A 24,002-nucleotide genomic window follows, 5' to 3' on the forward strand; every position below is an offset into this window, starting at 1 on the left:
GTTGGAGCAGGGAAGCTGGGTACAGAGACAGAGCTGAGGAGTGCACTCTTAGCTCAGGGCTACCTTAAACCATGATGCAAAGCACAGTTGGGCTGCTGCTCTTTGAGCAGTGACCCCACAAATGGCAGATCTGGAGAGACTCTCCTTCTTCCTCTTCTGGAGGAGTGGCACAGGAGGGTGTGGCAGGAATCTTCTGGATTTGGAGACTCCAAATGGGGCTGTGCATCAGAGATAGAAATGCTCAATTACAGGCCAGGTGACCACAAAGTGCAGCTGGACACCAGGGAGATAGACGCGATTGACTGCTTTTCTCTGAGGGTGCAATGAGGAGTGGGATCATGAGCTCTTGACTCCTATGGGATGGAGATTGGGAGGCTGCCATCCTCATTTTTGTCCTCCAAAGCTGTATGGAAAGCATTCAGGGAACAAAAGATACCAAGAGCAAACCCGAGCAGATTACTTAAACTGGCCCCTGCCAAGGGTGGTGCAGTTCAGCCCTGGGCAAAGATATTTGAGAATCACTGCAAGAGGCCCCTCCCCCAGAAGATCAGCAAGAACATCCAGCCAAGACCAAGTTCATTAATCATTGAGAACTGCGGAACTCCAGAGCTAGGGGAATGCAGCACATAGAACTCATGGCTTTTCCCCCATGATCCTTTAGTCTTTAATATGGAAATTTTTCTTTCTTTAAAATTTTGGGATTTTGTTTCTTCTCAGAGACCAGAATACACCCAACATCATGCAGGTGGCTCTGTTCTATTCACCAGTATAAAACATTTATTTTTTAATTTTTCCTCCTTTCTTCTCCCCCTCACAGCTTCAAGCCTCTTCTGATTTGGTTAGTGTCTATTTTCCTGGGCTCTTTGCCACCCTTTTAGTACTTTGTACTCTCATTCATCTATTCTTATCTGGATAAAATGACAACGTGGCAAAACTAACCACAAAAAACAAACAAACAAACAAACAAAACCCAAGAGGCAGTACCAATGGCTAGGGACCTAATCAATACAGACATTAGTAATATAGCAGAACTAGAGTTCAGAATGATGATTATCAAGGTGCTAGCTGGGCTCAAAAAAAAGCATGGAAGATATTAAAGAATCATTTTCTGGAGAAATAAAATCCCTTTTCGGAGAAATAAAAACTAAAATCTAACCAAGTTGAAATTTAAAAAGCTATTAATGGGGTGCAATAAAAAATGGAGGCTCTTACTGCAGGATAAATGATGCAGAAGAGAGAATTAGTGATAGAGAAGACCAAATGACAGAGAATAAGGAAGTTGAGCAAAAGGGAGACAAACAATTACTGGACACCAAGGGGAGAATTTGAGAGATAAGTGATACCACAAGATGAAACAATATTAGAATAATTGGGATCCTAGAAGAGGAAGAAAGGGGGGGAGTAGGTATATTAGAGCAAATTATATTAGAGAATTTCCTTTGTTATAACAAAGGGAATAAGCATCACAATCCAGGAGGCACAGAGAATCTCCCTCAAAATCAATAAAAATAGGTCCATACTCCATCATCTAATAATAAAACTTACAAGTCTTAGTGACAAAGAGAAAATCCTGAAAGCAGCTTGGGACAAGAGGTCTGTAACATACAATGGTAGAAATATTAGATTGGTAGCAGACCTATCCACAGAGACCTGGCAGGCCAGAAATGACTGGCATGATATATTCAGAGTACTAAACAAGAGAAATATGCAGCCAAGAATACTATATCCAGCTAGGCTGTCATTGAAAATAAAAGGAAAGATAAAAAGCTTCCAGGATAAACAAAAACTAAAAGAATTTGCAAACACCAAACCAGCCCTATAGGAAATTTTGGAAGGGGTCCTCTAAGCAAAGAGAGAGCTTAAAAGTAACAGACCAGAAAGGAACAGAGACAATATACAGTAATAGCCACCTTACAGGCAATGTAATGGCACTAAATTCATATCGTTCAATAGTTACCCTGAATGTAAATGGGCTAAATGTCCCAAACAAAAGACTCAATGTATTAGAATGGGAAAACAAACAACAACAACAACAACAACAACAAAACAAACAAAAAAACCCAACAACAACAACTAAAAAAAAAAAAAAAACAAGACTCGTTGATATGCTGTTTGCAAGAAACTCATTTAAAACCAAAAGAAACTTCCAGATTTAAAGTGAGGGATGGAAAACCATTTACCATGCTAATGGGCATCAAAAGAAAGCTGGGGTGCAATCCTTATATCATATAAATTAGATTTTAAGCCAAAGACTATAACAAGAGATGAGGAAGGACACTCTATCATACTTAAAGGGTCTGTTCAACAAGAAAATCTAACAATTTTAAATGTTTATGCCCCTAACATGGGAGCAGCCAATTATATAAACCAGCTAATAACAAAACAAAAGAAACAGATCAACAATAAAACAGTGATAGTAGGGAACATTAATACCCCCTTCACTGAAATGGACAGATCATCTAAGAAAAAGATCAACAAGGAAATAAAGGCTTTAAATGACACACTGGACCAGATGGACATCGGAGACATATTCAGAATATTCCATCCCAAAGCAACAGAATACACATTCTTTTCTAGTGCACATGGAGCATTCTCCAGAATAGATCACATCCTGGGTCCCAAATCAGGTTTCAAATGGTACCAAAAGATTGGGATCGTTCCTTGCATATTTTTAGACCAGAGTACCCTGAAACTAGAACTCAATCACAAGGGGAAAGTTGGAAAGAACTCAAATACATGGAGACTAAAGAGCATCCTACTGAGAGGATGAATTGGTCAACCAGGAAATTAAAGGAGAATTTAAAAATTCATGGAAACAAATGAAAATGAAAACACAACTGTTCAAAATCTTTGGGACACAGAAAAGGTGGTCCTGAGAGGAAAGTATATAACAATACAAGCCTTTCTCAAGAAACAAGAAAGGTGTCAAGTACACAACCTAACGCTATGCCTAAAGGAGCTGGAGAAAGAACAACAAAGAAAGCCTAAACCCAGCAGTAGAAGAGAAATAATGAAAATCAGAGCAGAAATCAATGAAATAGAAACCAAAAGAACAGTAGGATAGATCAATGAAACTAGGAGCTAGTTGTTTGAAAGAATTAATAAGATTAATAAACCCCTGTCCAGACATATCAAAAAGAAATGAGAAAGGACCCAAATTAATAAAATCATGAATGAAAGAGGAGGAGAGATCACAAGCAATACCAAAGAAACACAAGCCATTATAAGAACCTATTATAACTATCTATTACCAGCAAATTTGACAATGTGGAAATAATGGATGGATTCCTAGAGACATATAAACTACCACAATTGAACCAGGAAGAAACAGAAAACCTGAACAGACCCATAACCAATAAGGAGATTGAAGCAGTCATCAAAAATCTCCCAAAAAAAGAAGAGCTAAAGGCCAGACGGCTTCCCAGGGGAATTCTACCAAACATTTAGAGGAGAATTACTATGTATTCTCCTGAAACTGTTCCAAAAAATAGAAATGGTAGAAAAACTTCCAAATTCATTTCATGAGGCCAACATTACCTGGGTCCCAAAACCAAAGATCCCTTCAAAAAGGAGAATTACAGACCAATATCCCTGATGAATATGGATGCAAAAATTCTCATCTAAATACCAGCCAATAGGATCCAAGACTCCATTAAAAGGATTATTCACCATGACCAAGTAGGATTTATTCCTGAGCTGGAAGGTGCATTCAACATCTGCAAATCAATCAATGTGATGCAATACATTAATAAAAGAAAGAATAAGAACTTATGATACTCTTAATTGCTGCTGAAAAAAACATTTCACGAAGTACAGCATCCTTTCTTGATCAAAATTCTTCAAACTTTAGGGGTAGTGGGTATATACTTCAATATCATAAAAGCCATCTATGAGAAACCCACAGTAAATATCATTCTCATTGGGGAAAAACTGAGAGCTTTTCCCCTAAGGTCAGAAACACAACAAGGATGTCCACTTTCACCACTGCTATTCAACATAGTGTTAGAAGTCCTAGTCTCAGCAATCAGACAATAAACAGAAATTAAAGGCATCCAAATCAGCAAAGAAGAAGTCAAGCTCTCACTCTTTGCAGAGGATATGCTGCTTTATGTGGAAATCCCAAAAGACTCCACTCCATAACTGCTAGAACTCATGCAGGAATTCAGTAAAGTGTCAGGATATAAAAGCAATGTACATAAATCAGTTGCATTTCTATACACCAACAGCAAGACAGAAGAAAGAAAATTTAAGGAGCTGATCCCATTTACAATTGCACCCCAAACCATAAGATACCCAGGAATAAGTCTAACCAAAGAGGCAAAGAATCTGTCCTCAGAAAAATACAGAGTACTCATGAGGAAGTTCAGGAAAACACAAAGAAATGGAAAAATGTTCCATTCTTGTGGATTGGAAGAACAAATACTGTGAAAATGTCTAAGCTACCTAGAGCTATCTATACATTTAATGCAATCCTTATCAAAATACCATCAACTTTTTTCACTGAAATGGAACAAATAATCCTAAAATTTGTGTGGAACCAGCAAAGATCCCAAATAGCCAGAGAAATGATGAAAAAGAAAACCAAAGTTGGCAGCATCAAATTCCAGACTTCAAGCTCTATTACAAACCTGTAATCATCAAGACAGTGTGGTGCTGGCACAAAAAACAGACACATAGACCAATGGAACAGGAAAGAGGGCCCAGAAATAGACCCTCAACTCTATGGTCAACTAATCTTCGTCAAAGCAGGAAAGAATGGAAAAAAGACAGTTTCTTCAATAAATGGTGTTGGGACCATTGGACAGCCACATGCAGAAGAATGAAAGTGGACCATTTCCTTTCACCACCCACAAAAATAGACTCAAAATGGATGAAAGACCTCAATGTGAAAAAGGAATCCATCAAAATCCTTGAGGAAAAAACAGTCAGCAACTTCTTTGACCTCAGCCACAGCAACTTCTTCCTAGAAGCATCATCAAAGGCAAGGGAAGCAAGAGCAAAAATGAACTATTGGGACTTAATAAAGATCAGAAGCTTTTGCACAGCAAAGGAAGTAGTCAACAAAACCAAAAGACAACTGACAGGATGGGAGGAAATATTTGCAAATGATATATCAGATAAAGGGCTAGTATTCAAAATCTATAAAGAACTTATCAAACTCAACACCCAAAGAACAAATAATCCAATCAAGAAATGGGCAGAGGACATGAACAGACAATTCTGCAAGGAATATATCCAGGTGGCCAACAGACACATGAAAAAGTGCTCAACATCACTCAGAATCAGGGAAATACACATCAAAAGCACAGTGATATAGCATCTCACACCATTCAGAATGGCTAAAATTAACAAGTCAGGAAATGAAAAATGCTCTCAAGGATGTGGAGAAAGGGGAACCCTCCCTACACTGTTGGTAGGAATGCAAGCTGGTGCAGCTACTTTGGAAAACAGTATGGAGGTTCCTCAAAAAGTTGAAAATAGAACTACCCTTCAACCCAGCAATCACACTACTGACTATTTATGCTAAATATAAACATGTAGTGATCTGAAGGGGCACATGCATCTCAATGTTTATAACATCAATGTCCATAGTAGCCAAAGTATGGAAAGAACCTAGGTGTCTATCAACAGATGAATGGATAAAGAAGATGTGGTATATATTTACAATGGAATACTATGCAGTCATCAAAAGAAATGAAATCTTTCCATTTGCCACAATGTGGATGGAACTAGAGGGTATTATGTTGTGTGAAATGTCAATCAGAGAAAGACAATTATCACATGATCTCTCTGATGTGAAGAATCGAGAGGCAGTTGGGGCTGTGGCTGATAGGGATGGAAAAAAATGAAACAAGATGGGACCAGGGAGGGAGACAAGCCATAAGAGACACTTAATCTTAAGAAACAAACTGAGAGTTTCTGTGGGGTGGGGGAGTAGGGATAGGGTGGCTGGGTTATGGACACTGGGGAGGGTATGTGCTATGGCGACTGCTGTGAAATGTGTAAACTTGATGATGCACAGACCTGTACCCCTGCGGCAAATAATACATTATATGTTAATAATAAAAGAAAAAGAAGAAAGAAAGAAAGAAAGAAGAAAGAAAGAAAGAAAGAAAGAAAGAAAGAAAGAAAGAAAGAAAGAAAGAAAAGAAAGAAAGGAAGGAATCTCTAGAAGCAGGGCCCTGCAATCTATAAAAACAATCCCTCCATTGGAAGGTTCCAGAACTACTGCTGTATTAAATCTAATGAAAATTAAAACATAGAAATCAAAATTGAACAACAGCCAAAGAACATAATACAAATATAATCACATATTTGTAAGTTAAAATAGATAAATATTTCCTCAAACAATAGCAATTTGCATATGAATTGTTTTTTTCCTAAATTCTATATATGCAAGTCATAGAGCAGATGACTACATATCTAACAAATGCATCAATGTTGTGGAAATGTCCATGCAGATTTAATATTACATATACAACTAATGTTAACTTTGATTTTATGGACTCTTTTACTTTAGAGAACAATGTTTTGACTTTTACGTATAGCCCTTTTTTAAACATTCTGGTAGGTCGTTTTGATTAAAAAAATTGGGAGTACCTCTGAAGAGAGAATGCCACTTAACATTTTTTTTTAATTTTTAAATGAGCAATTTATCACTTTGAAAATATTTGTATGCACATTGGTCCTAATTTTCATAAAGCCTGAACCATTGGATATTACACTTCTGAATTTCAGCTTTTATATGCATGGAAAATTTAACTGAGTTCATACATGAATTATCAGGGATAAATCATTGGGAATTAACTTAAAACCTAAGCAAGTATTTACATTGTTTTATGATAATGTATATATATATTATTGGAATTTCTATTTTATCATTTACAAGTAGAAAAATGTTGTTAAAGCTAAAATCTTTTTTTCAAATATGGCATTAAGATAAAAATCAATCCAAATTAGGCAACGAAACCTCAATTTTAGGGTAAGTTTATTAGGCAAAAACAATTCTCTTATTTGATTATTATTTATTTGTAAGTGGGAATTTAAACCATCTCAAGCAGTATTTGAATTGTCAATATTAATTGTGATTACCTATTGCTTTTGTCATAAATGGGGAAAAAAAAAAGGTTGCTGTATTTGAATTGTCAACATTAATTGTGGTTACCTATTACTTTTGTCATAAATGGGAAAAAAAAAAAGGTTGTTGTGTTCTGTTTTAATCTGGCCATCACATGAAGTATTAAGGGTAATTTACCTTTTACCAACTTCAGGTATTTCAAGCTATGGTTAAGAGCTGACCATCAAAAGAAAATAGATTTTGGTGGCATTTAACTTACCTAAATTCAATAGTGTTGTTCTTTAAAAATCTAGAATATTTTGTTCTAAGAAACATTTTGAAAGTTATTAGTTCTTCAAAACAGTGTTTGATTGTACACCCATTCCTGTGTATATGTGTTGTTGGGGGAGGCATAGTTGTGGAAAAGCTAAAGTAAAATAGAAATATGAAAAGGCCTGATTTTCAGGTATGCTAAATATTCTACTTTTTGGACAAGCATAGGGAGACTAATAGCTTCCCTAAATCTGATAGAAAAAGAACAAGGGGGTATGTGTGTGTGCGTGTGTGTGCATGTTTATCAATGTAAATATGTATATATTTGTTAGGCAGATTATGAATCCAATTGTGACCTGAGTTTTTAGAAAACATATTGCTTGTATAGCATTTGGAATTTTTGATAACTCTGTTGTATAAAATTTTCCTTTCAAATGAAAGAGTTATATTTTAAAGATTGAAGGGGTTTGGTTATATTAGACCACCTATGCCCAGTTATTTCACTACATAGAAAAATGGAAATTAAGTGACTCCAAATTTTTCACTGGAATCCGATGTGAAATGTTAGAAGTTATTGTTAATATTTAATTATGATTATAATTATTAAATTTATTTGAGGCAAATTTCAAACATGGTCTCAGATTCCCTGACTCTCCTTCCATCAAGTGTTGAAGTCTATATATATACACTCCCCTTGAATCTGAGTAGATTTGGTAGAACAGAGGTGGGTCCAGCAGTGTGTATATTAACAGACTTTCTAATTGGTTGCTTGAGAAACACTGCCATGATAGATTAGTGTTGACAGTGTAGGGTGAAGTGATATCATTTGACTTCCAGGTTCAATTCATATAAATCTTTATATTTTCTAACGACTGTCTTGAAATGTTTGCTCTTTGGACAATTCCTTTGGGATTTCCCTCTTGCAATTCACTACCCTACCATTAAAATGCCACAGATAGACAGAGAGGTTGCAGATAAGTGCTCTAGTTGGTATGCTGAGTTTTGCTTTCTAGTCATCCTAGCTCATGTATCAGCTGTGAATGAAGAAGGCTGTAGAGGATTCCATTCCCCAACTCTCTCAAGAATTACCAAGATGCTCAAATCTTCTTAGTTGAGGCCCCAGATATTATGAAGCAGAAATCAGTCACCCTGCTATGTTCAAATTTCGGACTCAGAATCTGCATGGTATAATAAAATAGTTTTCCTTTATACCACTCATTTTGAGGATGGTTTGCTATATAGTGATAGATGGAATGTTAATCAAAAAAATATATAAGTGGTCATAGTTTACATTTCTTAAGCATTTATTATATGTCACACTCTTGATAAAAAATATTTTATCATTATCACTGATAAAGATAAGGGAAAGACAAAGTAAAACATAAGAGTCTCAGAAGACACATTATACTTCCTTTTACTTCTAAATGTGTATAGCAATCAGCCATACTTGTGGTCCAATAATTAAGAGATGAATGAGGAAAAATATGTGGATGTTTCCAATCTGGGGAGAAAAACAGATGATAGCATGGAGTTATAGAACTAATTAAGTAGAAATTTAGTTGATGATGTCAAAAGAGGTTGTGCAGACATGACTCCATCAGTGATACATTTGTGTTAAGGAGAAATGAAATTTTTTAAAGGTAACAATCTTTTTCTAAGAGGAATAGAAGAGTGGAGGGGCTGTCAGAACCTCACATTTATAAAGAAAAAGGACCAAGAGGAAAGAGAGAAGTTTAAATTGAACAAAAAATATGTTTAATTAAATATGTTTTCCAATTATTAGGTGTAATAAGTAAAAAAAAAAAATGCTAGAATGATTTATATATCTTCTAGGTTAATTTGGAATTAGGGTAGGAATCACTGAGGAACTGTCCCCCCCAACTTTCCTATTCAGTATGACACTGAACTGGTGAAAGCACCGGAAAATATAGGATATTATTTCATGCATTGAACCTGAGTGCCAGTATTACTAACTTTGGGGTCAATGCTGCTAAATTGTGAAAAATCTTACTTCAGTAGAATCAACCCATTGAAAAATTTTAAAACACTGAAAATAAGTCAACTTGTAGGTTTAATTGACAAAATGCTGATACTCACCTAGAATGACACAGAATTCAAAACATAAACAAACAAACAAAAAAGGTTTTGAATAATAATGCTGGGAGATAGTAAAACTTGGAGTTTCCATGAATGAGATTGGGAATTAAGAATGCCTGGAGCAGGGGTGCCTGGGTGGCTCAGTGGGTTAAGCTGCTGCCTTCGGCTCAGGTCATGATCTCAGAGTCCTGGGATCGAGCCCCGCATCGGGCTCTCTGCTCAGCAGGGAGCCTGCTTCCTCCTCTCTCTCTGCCTGCCTCTCTGCCTGCTTGTGATCTCTCTGTCAAATAAATAAATTAAAAAAAAAAAATGCCTGGAGCAAGAGCTGTTCTGGGTTGCGGCATTAACCTCCTTTAAATAGGACTGATGACAGTATCTATATTTATAGGAATTTTTACAGTTACAAAATGAGACGATAGGTATAAGTTATTTAGAATGCTATGAGGCATTTATTAACATGCAACACATAATAGCCATTATTGCTTTTTATGCTGGTTGAGCAGATGTGTTATTTTCTGCTTTCTTCTTTATATACATTCCTTCATCATAATTTTCATAAAAATTCTACTAAAAAGATACTAATTTATCCCCACTTACTGACAAGGAAACAGTATAGTAAACTAAAATATATATCCCAAAGTTAAACAGCTGATAATTCATCACACAATTCAAATAATTGTCCTTCAGTATTCTATAGGAGTGCTTTATGTATACTTCTCATTTTGTCACACAAGATGTGTCCTCACTAGTCAATACTCAATAAAATTAATATTTTTATTGCTTTAACAAGGACATTCTTAACTGAAAATGGTTTTTTATTTTCCGTGAGTAGGTAAGAGTTTAAAAAAATATATAATGCCATGCCTAATAGTACAAAGTGTGGCACTTCTTTCCTTTAGGTAATATATCAGCAGTTTTATCCACCTTGACTTCTTGGATATATAGTCAGAAGTGAAATTTCTGGATAATACAGTAATTTTATTTTTAATTTTTCAAATAACTGCAATGCTATTTTTCACAGTGACTATACCATTTGGATTCCCATCAGCAGTACACAAGTGTTCCCATTTCTTTACATCTATCCTAGAGAATGACCTATGTGCCCTTGAGAAGACTGTGTATTCTGTTTTTGGGCAGAGAGTTCTGTATATATCTATTAGATCTAGTTTGTTTATTGTATTTTTCAAGTCCTCTATTTCTTTACTTATGTCTGGTTTTCTATCCATTATTGAGAGTAGTGTATTAAAGTCTATTATTATTATTATTGAATTGTCTACTTCTCCCTTCAGTCCTGTCTTTTTTTTCTTCATATATTTTGAAAGTCTGTTATTAGATACATAAATGTTTATAATTGTTATATCTTTTTGCTGTATTGAAACTTTTAATATATAATATATAATAATTATTATGTAATAATAATTAATATATAATATATAATCTACTTCCTTGTCTCTTATAATTTTTAAATTTAAAGTCTATTTTTCCTGATATTGCTATAACTTTTCCTGCTTTCTTTTGGTTACTATTTGCACTGAATCTTTTTTCTCCCTTTTATTTTTAACCTTTTTGTATCCTTGCATCTGAAGTGAGTATCTTGTAGAAAGCAGATAGTTGTTACATTTTAAAATCCATTCTTCCAATCTCTACCTTTTGATTGGAGAATTTAAACCATTTGTGTAGTTATTACTTATATATAATATAATAATACTGATAAAGAGGGATCATTTACAATTTACTATTTCTACTCTATATGCTTTATAGATTTTTTGTCTCTTACTTCCTGTATTATTGTCTTAATTTTTGTTCAATGGAGTATTTCTAGCAGAATGTTTGCATTTTCTTCTCGTTACCTTTGCACATATTCTATAGCTACTTTCCTTGTGGTTACCTAGGGATTACAGTTACTATCCTAAAGTTAAAACACACTCATTTGAATTTATTCTAGCCTTACTTCAACAACTTAAACATTCTGATTCTATAGAGCTCCATTCCCACCTCCATTTACTTATTGATATCACAAAATTTTATCTTTCTTTATGTCCAAAAACAGAGTAATAATTATTTTTATGTTTTTTTTTTCTAAAAGCAAAGAGGAAAAAAATTTGAGTTGTAAACCAAAATTAAAATACTAGTTTTTTTTAAATTGTCTGATCACTTTCATCACAGATCTTTATATCTTCTCAAAATTTTAAGTTACTATTTATTATCCTTTCATTTCAACTTGAAGGATTCCCTTCAACGTTTCTTGCATGGCAGATCTAGTGTTCATCTGAGCACTTGTTTATCTGAGAATATCTAATTTATCCTTAATATTTGAAGGGCAATATGCCAAATAGAGGGTTTTTGGTTGACAGTATTTTTTTTTCCCCCTTCAGCACTTTAAATATATCAAACCATTGCCTTCTGACATCCAAAGTTTTTGATGAGAAATATGATAATCTCTTATGTGGGATCCTTTGTATGGGAAGGGATCCTTCTTTCTTTTAAAAATTATTTGTTAGTTATTGACTTTTCATGGTTGGATTATAATGTGTGTTGGTATGGGTTTCTTTGAGTTTAATTTGCTTAGGTTCCATTGAGCTTTTTCAATGTTTATATTTATGTCTTTTTTCAAATTTGGGAAGCTTGGGGCCCCTCTTTCTTCAGCTAGTCTTTCTGTCCCTTTCTCTCTCATTTCCTTTGGGACTCCCACAATACACGTTATTGGTCCATTTTATGGTATTATAAAAGTCCCTTAGGCTCTGTTCACATTCCTTCAGTCTTTTTTCTTATTTTTCAGACTTCATAATTTCAATTGTCCTATCTTTGAATTCACTAATTCTTTATTCTGCTTGTCCAAATCTAACTTTGAATTCCTCTAGTGAATTTTTAATTTCAGTAGCATATATTTCAGCTCCAGAATTTTTTTTTTGGTTCCCTTTTGTGTATTGTATCTCTTTATGTTATTTTCATTTTAGTCATACATTGTTCCTGATTCTGCATCTTCTTTCAGTTCTTTGAGTATTTTTAAATATGTGTATAGATAAATCATCATCTGGCATTTCTCAGTTTCTGTTTTAATTATTTTTTTCTTGTATGGGCACCACTTTCCTATTTCTTTGTATGTCTTGTGATTTGTTTGTTGAAACTGAACATTTGAATTTTAAAATATAATAATTCCAAAATCAGGTTCTTCCTTTTCCCAACGTTTACTGGTTTTGTTTGTTTATTTGTTTGTTTACACATTGTTTCTATGTCAGAGATAAACCTGAGGTATATACTTTAAGGCCTACCCAGGTATTTTCTGAATTTACATGTTCATGATAATTATAACATTTTTCCTATATATGTAGTTGCTTTTAGATGTCCTGCTGTTAAATGTCTGGCTCCCAAAAGGAAGAAAGAGAAAAATGAATGGAGAAGATAAATTTAAATTCTCTGGAAGACGCTTCAGTCAACAAGATGCTTGCAGCAATGGCTTCCCACCTCTGTGCCTGTGTCTCCATGATCAGAAGCAGCAATAATTGATCAGAACAAAGATCCCTGATATTTGGGAGACAAGGTCCTTATTAGACATCCTGATTCCTGCAAGCTATGTGCAACTACTTCAATAACTGAAATAATCAATCAGTAATTAAAAAATCTTGCAACAAAGAAAACCCGAGGACCAGATGGCTTCATGGGTGAATTCTATAAAAATTTCAAAGAAAAATTAATACCAACTGTTCTATAAAATGGGAGAGAGAACATTCCTAAACTCATTTTATGATGCCAGCAACACCCTGATTCTAAAACCAGTCAATGATAACTTGTTTAAAAAAAAAAAAAAGAAAAGAAAAGAAAATTACAGGCCATTATGCCTGATGAACATAGATGCAATAATCCTCAATAGAAATCCTAAGAAACCAAATTCAACAGCAGGTTAAAAGGATTATACACAAGAGCAAGGGGTATTATCCCTAGGATGCAAGAATGGTTTAACACATGAAAAGTAATGTGATAAAGAACATTAACTGAATTAAGGGGGAAACCACATGATCATCTCAATAAAGAAGAAGCATTTGACAAAATTCAGTTCCTTTCATAATGAAAATATTACAACAAAATAGGTATGGAAGGAACTTCCCAACATGATAAAGGTCATTTATTAGAAAATACATGGCTGGATTCATAATCAGTGGGGAAAAGCTTTTCCTTTAAGATATGAACAAAATAAAGATGCCCACTTTTATTATTTCTATTTAGCATAGTATTGGAAGTCCTATCCAGAGAACTCAGGCAAGAAAAAGAAATAATATGTATCCAAATCTGAAGAGAAGAAATAAAATTATCTCTGATTACAGATGACATGATTATATATATAGGAAATTCTAAAGATTTCACAAAATAATAGGATGTATTTAATGAGGAATTGGATAATCAATATACAAAATCAATGTACAAAAATCAGTAACATTTCTATTTTAAGGAAATATATCAAGAGGGAAACTAAGAAAATAATCCTATGTACATTAGCAACAACAACAAAAAAACCCAAAATACTTAGAAATTAACCAAAGAGATGAAAAACTTGTATTGTGAAAATTATAAAACATTGGTGAAAGACATTTAAAAATACAAACAAATTGAAAGATATTCTATATTCTGAATTGCAAAAGTTAATATTGTTAAAATGTTTACACTTCCCAAAGCAATTTACAGATTCAATTAAATTCCTATCAAAATCCCAATGACATTTTTTTTTTTACTGAAAAAAAAAATTTTCTCAAAATTTAAATGAAACCCTGAGACCCCAAAATAGCCAAAAAATCTTGAGCGAGATGAGCAAAGTTTAGGCATTACATTTTCAAATTTCAAATTATATCACAAAGCTGTAGTAATCAAAACAATATGGTATTGGCATAAAAACATATCTACAGACTGATGGAACAGAATAGAGAAACAGAAGTAAACCCACATATTTATGGCCAACTGATCTTCAACCAGGGTACCTAGTACACACAATGGGAGAAGAACAGTCTTTCTGATAAATGTATTGGGACAACAGGATATCCACATGCAAGAGAATGAAACTGGAACCCTATCTCTGCTGTACTTCAAAATGGACTGAAGACTTAAACATGGAACCAGACACTATAAAACTCCTAGGGGGGTAAAAAATCTGGATAAACTTTCTTCTAACTGGTTTTGGTAATAATACTTTTATATATGACATAAAAAACACAGGAAATACATGCAAAAATAGACAAATGAAACTAAAACAAACTAAAAAGCTTCCAGACAATAAAGGAGTTAGTTAATAACATGGAAAGGCAACCTGTGTCATGTGAAAAAATATTTGCAAATCATATATTTGATAAGGAGTAATCCAAAATATGTAACTCACACAACTCAATACAAAAAATACAAATGACTTAATTAAAAATACCTAACTAGACACTTCTCATAAGAAGAAAACCAAATGGATATTAGGTACATGAGAAGGGACTCAACATCCTTTGTCAAGGAGGATACAAATCAAAATTATAAGAAGATAATTTTGTATCATCCTAACAGGTGTGAGGTGACCTCATAGGTGACCTCACACCTGTTAGGATGGCTATTATAAAAAAAAAGTGTTTGTGAAGATGTGAAAAAGAGTGCTGATACACTACTGGTAAGAATATAAGTCAGTACATATGATAAACAGCAAATATATGGAAACTCTTCAAAAAAATTAAAAATAGAATTATTATATGACCCAGCAATATCACTCACTATTAGATATATATCTAAACAAGCTGAACTCATGATAGCAAAACAATATCTGCACTTCAGCATTTATTGCGGTATTAGTCCCATTAGCTAAGATATGGAAATAACCTAAATGCCCTTCAGTGGATGAATGGATAAAGCATATATGGTCTTGTGTGTGTGTGGGTGTGTGTGTACATTAACAGAATGTTAACAGGACACAATGAAATATCATTCTTCTTTTAAAAAGAAGGAATCCTGCAATTTGCAACAACATGGATGAAACTGGAGCTAATTTTTTAAGCAAAATAAGCCAGACACAAAAAGAAATACTAAATAATCTTTATATATATGTGGAATCTGAAAAAGGGAAACTCATAAAAACATAGAGTAGAATGGTGGTTGTGAATGGAGGGGAAAATATGATGATGTTAATCAAAGGGTACACATTTTCAGTTATGCATGATGAATAATTTCTGGAGATCCAATGTACATCATGGTAATGATAGTTAAAAACACTGTATTATATACTTATAATTTGCTAACAGGATAGATTTCACACTCTTAGTGTACACACACACACACACACACACACACACACACCTCTTAATAACCATGTAGAAGCAGTGACTATGTTAACTAGCTTGATTATGGTGATCATTTGACAATGTATACATATATCAAAACATCAAATTGTATACCTTAAATATACAGAATGCTTATATGTCAATGATATCTAGATAAAACTGTTAGAAGAAAATAACAAAGTATATGAAACACTTAGTAATATAATAGCAAAGTTTTTTTTAATACATTAAGTAACATTATGCAATTTTATTTTTTAAAAGATCAGGAGATAAATGACAAGAGGTAGCATGAATATGTAGAAAAGTGGATTATTAAAGAGATAGGAGTTCTTGATGAGTGTTCAAAATAAGTGAAGAAAAATAAGCCTTAATTCACAGGTTTCTGACTTGGACAAATCGATAAAGCTTGAAATAAATTACATAGTTTAAAGTATTTTGGTTCAGTTTTGAACATGTTGAACATGAGATTTCTCTGAAACCTCTAAGAGAAGAGAAAACGTAGGCAGCCTTGTGGGACCAGTATGGAGATGAAGATGTGTGAGTTCACAGCATGGAGCTGATAAGTAAAACCATAAACCCCTTTTGGCTTACATGATCCCACTTTACAGTGTAAGGAAAAAGAGACCCTAACCCCTAGCATAAATATCAAGTAATACTCTTATTTTCATAACAATTAACGTAAGAAGAACGTGCAAAGACAATTGAATATCAGTCAGTGGTGCTAAGGAAACCAGGAAAAGAGGAAACTTTGGAAGCCAGAAATGATGGACTCAGGTGAAGTTCAAAAGTTAAACCAGTGAACGTCAAATGGAAGGGGCTGTTAATGCTGGAGGCGAAGTCCAGGTAGGAGTGGGTGAGCAAGCGTGTTGTGACCTGGGATGTTGTGTCTAAGAAGACAATTGAATGGGAAGAGGGAAATATCCCAATTACTTGTTAATATAAGGCAGAAATTCATATTTCTGCTGAGGGGGGATAAGATTGAAGGCTAGGGTTGGGAACTCAAGGTCTGTAGAGAGCAGAGATGTAAAACTAGCATTGGCAACTTCTGACAGTATCGCCATGTTATTTACTGCATGACACAGTGCGGTGCATATGCAAATGCTATGTGGTCATTCCTAAATCTAGCAGAAGAGATTGCTGTGATTTTCAGTGTCATATTTAGCAGGTGCTACTAGAAACTAGTAGAACAATTATTATTACTTTTTGTTATTTGTATGTTTATTTTTCAGAGAGCCTCTTAAACTACAACAGTTTCATAATACAGAATATATGGGATAAGGGTAAATGTAGCCTAGAATACAAAGCCTCATCAATTAAAAAACAAAACAAAAACAAAAAACACAATTATTTGGACTTGTTAATGTCATTCTTTAAAACTCATAATTATTTCCAGGAACTGCAGAGAATTAGTTTTAGCTAATCTCTCTCAACGCTGATAATGTTGGTTAACTGTTCATGATGTTACAAAAAAATTGTGAGCAATCTTTATTTTGGAGGGAGGGCAGTTTGAAGACAAGGGATGTAAGGTTGGGATTTTAATTTACACTGGAATTTTTTTAATGGCTCATGAATCATCCCTTTTCAAAGATTTACAATATAGCATCACATTGCATAATGTACTGATGAAAGAGTAAAATAAATTGAATGAAGAAAAGAGACTTAAAAAGATTTAAATAATTTCAAATTATGAATGCCATAGATGTCTGAACTAGATAGAAAACTATGTAATAGGGGCGCCTGGGTGGCTCAGTGGGTTAAAGCCTCTGCCTTCGGCTCGGGTCATGATCCCGGGGTCCTGGGATCGAGCCCCGCATCAGGCTCTCTGCTCAGCAGGGAGCCTGCTTCCCCCTCTCTTTCTGCCTGCCTCTCTACCTACTTGTGATCTCTCTCTGTCAAATAAATGAATAAAATCTTAAAAAAAAACAAACAAACTATGTAATAGCATAAATTTTAGTATCATTTCTAAAGGTACTTGGTTAATGTCCCTCTTTTTCACCTAAATAAGATTTGGGCAATTTTTTAGGTGGCTACCTCAAATACAAAGTATAGCCTTTCAATGATCATGGTAGAATTCAATTTATACAGTATTTTTTTCTCAACAAAAGACAGCCATGACTAAACCATTCTAACAATTCTTTAAAAGGTGTTTTGTGTGGTTAAATTTCAGTACATAAATTCCTTGCAGAACATAAAATTCTTATTTCCAAACCTATCTAAGTATATTTTCATGGATGACAAACACTGTCATGTTAATGTTGAAATAATGCTTTTGCCCAAAGAGCTAGGGGATAATGAGTACTTGTCATTCAAGAACATCGCCAGAACTGAGCACATATTTACAAAGATGTTCTGATTATCATCATGAGTCAAGAAGTAGAAAAATATCTCCATTTTGGTGCTTTTATACTCTATATAAGATGTTTTAAATGTTTTTCTAGAACAAAATACATCCTATTAATTCTGTCATCAGTATACAAATGCGCAGTCTTTATTCAAAGAGCTTGGGGAAACATGGATAAAGCTAAACCTACTGTTATATCCCAGTGCTTTTGCTTCCAGTATCTCATCGATAATGCGTTATTGTCACTGAGATTTTTTAATATAAAAAAAATAACTTTTTAGTGCAAATTGCATTTATAATTGGATTACATTTCAGACTGGCTCAGGTCTAATAATAGGGAAAGAAAAGGATAAGAGTAAAAAAAATAGACTCAAGAATGAATCTAGAAGACAAAAAAATTCATTGATTTGTTTTAGAAGAATCTTTTAGATATTTGACAGATATTTCCCAAGATGAGACTAGCCTCTGCACAAAAATAAAAATTACTAATTTAAATGTCCAAGCTTTGAGTGAAATCTGAAAAACTGGATAATGATTACATTGAAAAACATGAAAAGTATTGTATTATCTAACAAAATACTCCTCATGTTCTTTCAGTAAACATACCTTTTGGGGGAATGTTACAAAGATATGTTTTGTTGAGAACCAATCAAAATTTTTTAACATCAGTGAAACAATTTTTATTGAGGTAGTCACCCTAGGATGGGTCAGTGTGTTGTAAGTTTCAACTAAAATATCTGCTCTAAAGACACTCTGAATTTTTGTGTAAAATAGATATGACTATAACACAAATATGTGTACTCATGATTGTTCATTACAACACTGTAATGGCAAGTTAGTGGAAATAATCTAAATAGCCATCAAAAAGATAAGGCTAAATAGAAATTTTTAAAATAGATTTTCATTTAATATTTTAATATTTTTAATAAATATAATATTTTAATAGATAATTTGGAGGGACTTTATATGCCAAGATAAAAAATTCTGAATAATATGTTATTATGAAAAGCAAGATACAGAATAAACAGGACATAAAAAATAAGAGAAAAGATTGTATGGGTACACACGTGTGTGTGTGTGTGTGTGTGTGTGTGTGTGTGTCTGCACTACTCGTATATGTGTGCGTATGATAGAGCTTCCTAAGAGAATCATTATTAGAAGGCTGAATACCCGAAGCTGGTTTCGGGGACTTGTCTCCAAGTAAATCCCCTGGGGGAAGGGGAGCAGGGACAGTTTCTAAATAGGTCCTTACATCCCCCCCTTTTCTCTGGAGACTAGTCAAATCTTTGACTTTTTAGCCAGTTCTATGGCCCTTTTTTAACAGCTGCCTGACTGTTTTAATGATTCCAGAGTGGTTTACCCAGAAACAGCATTCCTCTCTGAAGGCTACACAGAGCCCCTCCTTTTAGAAATAGTATATCAAGCCCTTATTGTCTGTATTTCCCACCTATATCTTAACAACAGGGCCCACAATGAATTTAATGAACTCATTGTTTTTTGAGTCTTATAGTCCACGATTGGCAGAGTCTATCGGCAGCGGCATCCACCCTTGGGGGGCGTTCTCGTCCTCGGCTCCTTTGACGTGACCTTTGACGTGACCTGCGTGAATCCAGGCCCTGATGCCTTCTACTGTTATTGCCATGGGGGTGGTCAGGATGACCATAAACGGTCCCTTCCAGCGAGGCTCCAAGTTCCCTACTTGGTGGCAGCGCATCCAGACTAAGTCCCTGGATTGGCGAAGATGTGGCTCCACCTCCGATTCCGTCCCAGTGTGGACAGTCCTGATCCCTGTATGGGCTCTTTTAAGACAGACTGTAATGCCTGCAGTGACTTGGAGACAAGTCCTGGAAACCAGCTTCAGGTAATAAAGCCCAGATACGGAGGTGGGTCAGGCCCGGTGGAGACATCCGATCAGTGGGGGGGATGATACTGTCTCCCTGGTTACCAAGGAGTATGGGCCCTGCCCTTTGGGAGCCTTTTGGGCGCCAATTCTGACCAAGGTGATAGGCTGGTTCAAATGTCTACTAGGGTCAATTGTAACTCAATTGGTCACCTAGCATCACTGTGGAGTTTCCTGTGTGTGTTACAATGTCATTGGCCACCTGTGCGTGGCCAGACCCAACTGCATGGCCTTTGCCCTTAAAAGCTAGTCTGAGAAACAGAGAAGGGTCGCCCTCTCTTGTAAGAGGTGTGGCCCCAATGTTCGGTTAGATTCTTGATGCTTGGTGAGAAATAAAGCTTTGCCTGACCTTCAAAAAAAAAAAAAAAGGCTGAATACCAGGAATTGGAGGGAGATTATATTCCATCTTTTTTTGAAAAATTTGAATGATATAAATGAATTAAATAAGAATATGTAAAATAAAAATGACAGAATGTTTTGGCTTATATGCATTTTGATTTCATATTATTCTTTACTCTTACAGAAAAGTCTGGTATATAGTCACACAGGACTTTTCTATCCTGATATTTTCTCACACAGCTAGCATGTGCCCTGAACAAAATCCAGAGTAACATACATATAAAAAAATTAGGAGTAGTAAAAATATTTTACTTGGGAAAATGAAAGATAAGATATACCTGAATTTCTTCATTAGCATATCTTTTAAAGTATTAAAATTATTAATCAAGGAAGATAATTATTAATTGTCCCAAATATTATGAATAATAACCAATTACAAAACATGTACAAACTAAACAAAATATATTTGAAAATATGAATGTACTAATAACAATTTATGTCTACTGATTTTATGTCTACTGAAAACAACTTTGAGATTTATTTCATTAAAGTAATTTTATTGTTTTCTCTGATAATAAAAATATTTATATTTCTCATAAAGATTCAATAATACAAAAATATATAAGGGATAATATAAAAATACCATTATCTTTGTAAGCTATTAATATGCTAATTATGTAGTGAGCATTTTTCTAGATATTATTCTTTACATACACACTAGATAAATACTAATACATATGTAAACCTTCATGCAGTTTTGTTTACAATGGATTAGTAGTATGAACATTTGGCATCTTTCTTACCTATCTATTGATATAATGTCATAATTGTTTCATGTTACTAAATTTAGATTTAAAAAGCACTGTTTTTGTCTGTCAAATGAATAAATAAGATGTAAGTAAAAAAATAAAAAAAATAAGAAGCACTTTCTAATGATTACCTTATTATTGACCTTTTATTTTTTTATCTTTTTAATTTTTATTATTATTATTATTGACCTTTTAAATGTTTATATATATAATGATCTATTCAAGAAGTCTCCAACTGTTGGATTTCTAGATTTTTTACATGTTTTTACTATTATAAATTGTATAAACTATGTAAACTTTCATCCTGTAAATGTTGCCTTCTTTTCTGATATCATGTAGGACACATTGATAAAGAAATATAAAACAAGGTATGTCAAATTATAATTCTAATCCATAACTGTAGCATAGGTTTTGATATAAAACCTTATTCTTGTTTGTTTAACTTTTTGTTTTTTATTAGTTCATTGTGGCTTTTTATTGAAGTATAATTAACATGCAGTGTTATATTAGTTTCAGGTCTACAATATAATGGTTCAACAATTCTATACATTATTCAGTGCTCACTTGGATAAGTGTAATGATTATCTATCACCAAACAACATTTTAGAGTCTTATCAACTACATTTTTATATTGTACTTTTCATGGCCGTGACTTATTTTTGTAACTGGAAGTTTGTACCCCTTAATCCCCTTCATTTACTTCACTCATCACCTTCCCTCTGCAAACCACCTGTTCATTTCTGTATTGAAGGGTTTAATTGTTTATCTTTTTTATTCATTTTGTATCTTATTTTTTTCAGCATTAGTATAAAACTTTTATTCTACCAAAGTTTAGTAAAGGTCAAAGGAGATTGCATTATTTCTGTTGCATTGTATCAGCAAAAACATGACTGAAAATAATTACTGTTTCTGTCTCATAACGTTTTCAAGGGTGATTGATAAAAACAAGTAGGTTAAATAAATAAAAGGGCTCATGGCTTTCAAAATCTTTAGCAAACTGGAATTTTAAAATTGTGCTAAATTAAATGATAAACTTGATTGAATTCATAGGATATCTAAATCTTTTCAAATAAGATAGATCAGTAAAGCATTGGTTACTGAACAGAAGTTTATCTGCTTTGACGGCAGCTGCTGCTTCTTCTTCTTCTTCTTCTTCTTCTTCTTCTTCTTCTTCTTCCTTCTCCTCCTCCTCCCCCTCTTTCCTCCTCCTCCCCCTCCTTCTCCTCCTCTTACTCCTCCTCCTCTTCCTCCTCCTCCTTCTTCTTCTTTCTCCTCCTCCTTCTTCTTCTTTCTCCTCTTCCTCCTCCTCCTCCTCCTCCTCCTCCTCCTCCTTCTTCTTCTTCTTCTTCTTCCTTCTTCTCCCCCTCCTCCTACCCCTCTTTCCTCCTCCTTCCCCTCCTCCCTCCTCCTCCTCTTCCTCCTCCTTCTTCTTTCTCCTTCTCCTCCTCCTCTTTTTTCTCCTCCTCCTCCTTCATCTTCTTCTTCTTCTTCTTCTTCTTCTTCTTCTTTCTTTTAATTTGTTTCAGAGGTAGAACTTAGTGATTCATCACTCACATATAACATCCACTGATCATCACATCAAGTGCCCTCCTTAATGCCCATCACCCAATTATCTCTTCCCCCAACCCACCTTCCCTCCAGAAACCTTCAGTTTCCTCCCTAGGGTTCATTGTCTTTTATGGTTTTTCTCCCTCAATTTTCATCTCATTTTATTGTTCCTTCCCTTCCCCTATGTTCATCTGTTTTCTTTAATTCCACATATGAGTGAAATCATATGGTATTTCTCTTTTTCTAACTGACTTATTTTGGTTAGCATAATACCATCTAGTTCCCTCCATGTCATTGCAAATGGCAAGATTTCATTATTTTTGATGGCCAAGTAATATTTCATAGTATATACATGCCACATCTTCTTTGTCCATTCATCTGTCAGTGGACATCTAGGCTCTTCCATAGTTTGGCTATTGTGGATGTTGCTTCTATAAACTTTGAGGTTTGTGTGCCCCTTCAAATCACTATGTTTCTCTCCTTTGGATAAATACCCAGTAGTGAAATTACTGAGTCATAGTGTAGCTCTATTTTTAACTTTTTGAGGAACCTCCATACTGTTTTCCAGAGTGGCTGTACCAGTTTGCATTCCCACAACAGTGTAAGAGGGTTTCCCTTTCTCTACTTCCTTGCCAACATCTGTTGTTTTCTGAGTTGTTAATTTTACCCATTCTAACTGGTGTGAGGTGGTATCTCATTGTAATTTTTATTTGTATTTCCCTGATGTTCAGTGAGGTTGAGCATTTTTTCCTGTGTCTTTGGTCACTTGTATGTCTTTTTTCAAGATATGTCTATCCATGTCTTCTGCCCATTTCTGGAGTGGATTTTTTTGTTTTTTGTGGGTGTTGAGTTTGGTAAGATTTTTTTTATATAGATTTTGAATTCCAGCCCTTTATCTGATAAGACATTGGCAAATATCATCTCTCATTCTGTAGGTTGCTGTGACTGTTTCTTTTGATGTGCAAAAGCTTTTATCTTGATGAAGTCCCAATACTTCAGTTTTTCTTTTGTTTCTCTTGCATCTGGAGATGTGTCTAGCAAGAAATTGTAGAGGCGGTCAAAGAAGTTGCTGCCTGTGTTCTCTAGAATTTTGATGGCTTCCTGTCTCACATTTAGGTCTTTCATCCATTTTGAGTTTATTTTTGTGTATGGTGTAAGAAAGTGGTCCACTTTCATTCTTCTGCATGTAGCTGTCCAATTTCCCAACACCATTTGTTGAAGATAACTGCCTTTTTTCCATTGGATATTCTTTCCTGTTTTGTCAAAGATTAGTTGACCATAAGTTGAGGGTCCATTTCTGAGTGTCTATTTTGTTCCATTGATCTGTGTGTCTGTTTTT

Source organism: Enhydra lutris, unplaced genomic scaffold (genome assembly GCF_002288905.1).
Source record: "Enhydra lutris kenyoni isolate GAN:26980312 unplaced genomic scaffold, ASM228890v2 scaffoldscaffold1, whole genome shotgun sequence".
Classification (NCBI taxonomy): domain Eukaryota; kingdom Metazoa; phylum Chordata; class Mammalia; order Carnivora; family Mustelidae; genus Enhydra; species Enhydra lutris.